General features: G+C 46.8%; 1 protein-coding gene across 37 annotated transcripts in view; it reads right to left on the bottom strand.

Annotated features, from left to right (window-relative positions):
- The window catches only part of ANKS1B (ankyrin repeat and sterile alpha motif domain containing 1B), a 1267908-nt gene that overhangs the window by 17303 nt on the left and 1246307 nt on the right, over positions 1-4298 (bottom strand). The window lies entirely within an intron of this gene.

A 4298-nucleotide genomic window follows, 5' to 3' on the forward strand; every position in this document is an offset into this window, starting at 1 on the left:
ACCTATGGCCTGGAAGCCCCCTTCCCCCTTCTAGTTATCCTGCCTTTCCGGACCAAACCAACATACATCTTACACATACTGACTGATATCTCATGCTTCCTTAAAGTGTATAAAGCCAAGCTGTGCCCCGACTACCTTGGGCACATGATGTCATAACCTCCCGAGGCTGTGTCATGGGTACATCTTTCACTTTGGTAAAATAAATTGAGACCTTGTCTCGGCTACTTTTTGGTTTACATGCTGATAGGGCACACTTGCTTAGAGACTCCTGGTTAGCCCCAGGAGGAGCAGGCCCCACAGCCCACTGGTCCCAGGAGTCCACACCATTCAGAGCAATCCTGTGGGCAGTTGGTTTGCCCCCGAGGCCTTGGAAGGGAAGGGGTTACTTCTGGTATTTCTGCTGAGTCCTGGGAGTGCTTCAGCCTTGCCTATGAGGATGATCCCACACACTCCACAGGAGGTGTTTCTGAGAAGTTTGGGTCTTTTTACCTCAAACATCTGTGATTCAGTGAACATCTATGAAACACAATCAAAATCTAATTTAGGCCTAGAGGAGAGGCATTAGTCATGCTGGTGTGGCGGCTCACAGTCGCAGCAGTGAGCAGCAAACAGTGCTCCTGCAGAGCCAATTCCCCAGCTATTTCTTGAGGCTTTTGCTCTCCCTGTGGGTCCACTCTATATTTTATCATCAAATCAGCAAGAGACAGGAGATTCTGTCAGGCCAGATGCCACGCCAAGCAGCGCCTAGGAGAAAAGTTCTTTTCTTCCAACCTTCAATCAGTCCTTCTCTCAAGATGATTTCTAGCTTTCTTCTCTTCTCCAAATCTGTATCTTTGATTTCTGCCTTTTCTTCCATGAACTCTCCGCCTGGTCTTCTCTGAGAAACCACCACATTGTCTGACCCAAAAGAGGCAGGGTGTCCACCACACCCCGGGGTCACAGAGCATCAGAGAAGCATATGTGTACTGGTCACAGAGAGTGTCCCGAAGGTCACTGCGGCAGCTGAGAGCAGGCATGGTCTGCCCCAACTTTTCATTCTGATGAATGTCCCTAGAATGTCTGCTCGTGGTTTCTCAAAAATTACAGAAATGTCATTCTGCTGATGCTGATATTGCAACAAGGCTGGCCCTCTGTTCCTGCTCATCTCCACCCTCATCAAGTGCTCTGGGGGGCCCAATTCCCACACTGCTACTGGGGAGACGTTTGTGATTGTTCCTATTTGATGAAGATGGAGAGGAAGATGGCGCCATCCTCAGAAGGATGGCACCTTCTGAGGCCATGGTGGAGAGGTCCAAGGGTTCTAGACCAACCAGATTTCAGATCCATGCCAGATCAATTGTGATGGTCTCAGAACCAAGTGGGGAAAATGCCTTGGAGCTTGAGAGTTGGTTTGAGAGGGAAATGTCTGTCTCCTTTTAAGCAAGTTGTTAGGAAATACTGACCCCACAAAACAGACATCTGCCCACTGGAGATACTGCACCTTGCACAGCAAGCTGAGCACTTCCCTGCAATGAACGCAGCCTGTGTTTGCCTCCAGAGATGAGTCAGCCTAGTAAATTAGTAACACACCAGCAAATGATAGTGGAGGAGGCCTGGGAGACAACTCTGACCATCACTGCACAAAGAGGGCTAAACTCTTTCCACTGCCTACACTTGGCACTCATGTCACCATCAGCTTTGCCTCTTAGTGTTCGCGTGGGTCCCCTCTGAAAGGCAGGCGGGGCTTCTGACTTCTGTAGTCTCAGAATGAAGTCGCAGGCTCTTGGTCTTGTTCATGCTCCTGTGGAAGATAGCTCATTTCCATCTGTCAGCGACACGTGGCAGATATTCATGTTCTGGGTGGGAAAATGGACTGAGATGAAGGTGTGAGATTCAGTGATTCTGTAACATGTAGTCTTTATCTGCCGGAACAGTGGAACTTAATGAGTGTGAATTCCTTTATCATTAACCTAAAAACAAGTTCCTGAAAGTGAGATATACTTAAAGCTCCAGTATCTTCAAATGAAAGTAAAAAGACGTTCATTTGAGCAAGTGAGGTTTTTCACATGATTATGAGAAGCCTAAAGGTTTTGGGAGACAATGCGTTAGAAGTCCTGCCCTTTCATTTTTAATTAGTTCCTGGTATTAGGAAATTGCTCAAATAAGACACAGAGACCAGACTGTTGGATTAAGTTTTTCCATCTAATGGCTTCCCCTGGTTCCGCTTGCATTTTCCTTGACATCTTGCTTTGGTTTGAGAATGCTTTGGTTTGAGAATGCTTTGTTGAGTTTCTTTTATAATTATGTACAATCAGAATTGGTGACAGAACTGTCACCTTTCCTCTCTTGTCTGCAGCCTTACTGTTTGTGGTACTGATGCTGGATGCCAGGAGGGCCCAGGGGCACTGAGACACACTTTCCAAGTTCTGTGTTGCCCATCGTGACACATCAGGGCCATTTTGGGGACACAGATGCTCATCCCGTGGGACCTGAGGACACACGTGTGAATGGGGAAAGAACCCCCATTTGTTTTGTAGATTCATTTCTCCTGCTTCTCGTATTAACATTCTTACCATCTCAGACAGCAGGAGAGTTGCTGTCGTGTATGAGAAGACTCTACCAGGATGAGGCTGAAAATTAAACTGTAATATCAGAAGGCTTAGGTGAGAAGCATATCTGGCCAACCTCAATGATACTGGCTGGCACTGAAGAGCACATGGTGACAGAAAATCTGAAAGCCCAACTATCTTTGCCTTCAACATATTATCCCTGCAACTGTGGGGAGGTCAGTGCAGGTGCTGAAGAAATGCTTGCTTGCTGAATGAATGAATATCCAAAGAATGAGCTGGAGTAATTGTAACATTTCTAGTTATTTACTCAGTTTAGTTACCATTAAGGGAGAGCTTAATAGGTGTGAGGCATGTGCCAAGCGTTATCTTTGTCTCTTCTTTTGCAGAGACAGGATCTTGCTATGTTTCCCAGGCTGATCTTGAACTCCTGGTCTCAAAGCAATCCCCCGGCTTCAGCCTCCCAGAGCATGGGATTATAGACATGAGCCATCCCGCCTGGCCTTACAGTCTCTGTCCTCCTCTTTTTTTTTTTTTTTTTTAGATGGACTTTTGCTCTTGTTGCCTAGGCTGGGGTGCAATGGCGCGATCTTGGCTCACCACAACCTCAGCCTCCTGGGATCAAGTGATTCTCCTGCCTCAGCCTCCTGAGTAGCTGGGATTATAGGCATGAGCCACCTCACCCAGCTAATTTTGTATTTTTAGTAGAGATGGGGTTTCTCCATGTTGGTCAGGCTGGTCTTGTACTCCTGACCTCAGGTGATCTGCCTCCTTGGCCTCCCAAAGTGCTGGGATTACAGGTGTGAGCCACTGCACCTGGCCATCTTTGTCCCATTTAAGTCTTACCACAATCACGTTCAGTAGCATATTATTCTCATTTTATAGATGAGGCAATGGAGGCTCAGAGAGGTGAAAGGACTTTCCAGATATCAGAGACAGAAAGTTACAGAACTGTGACATGAACCAGTATCTGTACTCAAAATCCCCTGCTTTGGCCCAACCCATGTGTCTACCCAGCTTGTCTCTAAGATGACTGCCATCAACTCTCCCCTTCTGTGCATGCCATAGTGTTCCCCTGTTGAGAAGTCAAATCTCCTTGAAACTGGACTGGTTTTACTGACTTGCTTGACCCATAGGATGTGGCAGAAGCAACATACTGGGACTTGTGAGGTTGAATCATGAGGAGTCTTGCAGCTTCCTCCTGGGCCTCTAGGAACATTACTCTGGGGAATTAGTCATGAAAAAAGTCTCACCATCCTGGGTGGATGCAGTGACTCACGCCTGTAATCTTAGCACTTTGGGAGGCTGATATTGTCTGGCTGTGTCCTCACCCAAATCTCATCTTGAATTCTAGCTCCCATAATTCCCATGTGCAGTAGAGGGACCCGATTGGGAGGTAATTGAATTATGGGGGCGGGTCTTTCCCATGCTGTTCTTGTGATAGTGAATAAGTCTCAAGAGATCTGATGGTTTTATAAAGGGAAATTTCCCTGTATGTGCTCTCTTGCCTGCTGCCATGTAAGATGTACCTTTGCTTCTCCTTTGCCTTCTGCCATGATTGTGAGGCCTCCCCAGCCATGTGGAACTGTGAGTCCATTAAGCCTCTTTCCTTTATAAATTACTCACTCTCGGGTATGTCTTTATTAGCAGTATAAGAACAGACTAATATAGAGGCCGAGGTGGGTGGATCACTTGAAGTCAGGAGTTCAAGACCAGTCTGCCCAACACTGGTAAAACCCCACCTCTACTAAA

Source organism: Cebus imitator, unplaced genomic scaffold (assembly GCF_001604975.1).
Source record: "Cebus imitator isolate Cc_AM_T3 unplaced genomic scaffold, Cebus_imitator-1.0 Scaffold18, whole genome shotgun sequence".
Taxonomy (NCBI): Eukaryota; Metazoa; Chordata; class Mammalia; order Primates; family Cebidae; genus Cebus; species Cebus imitator.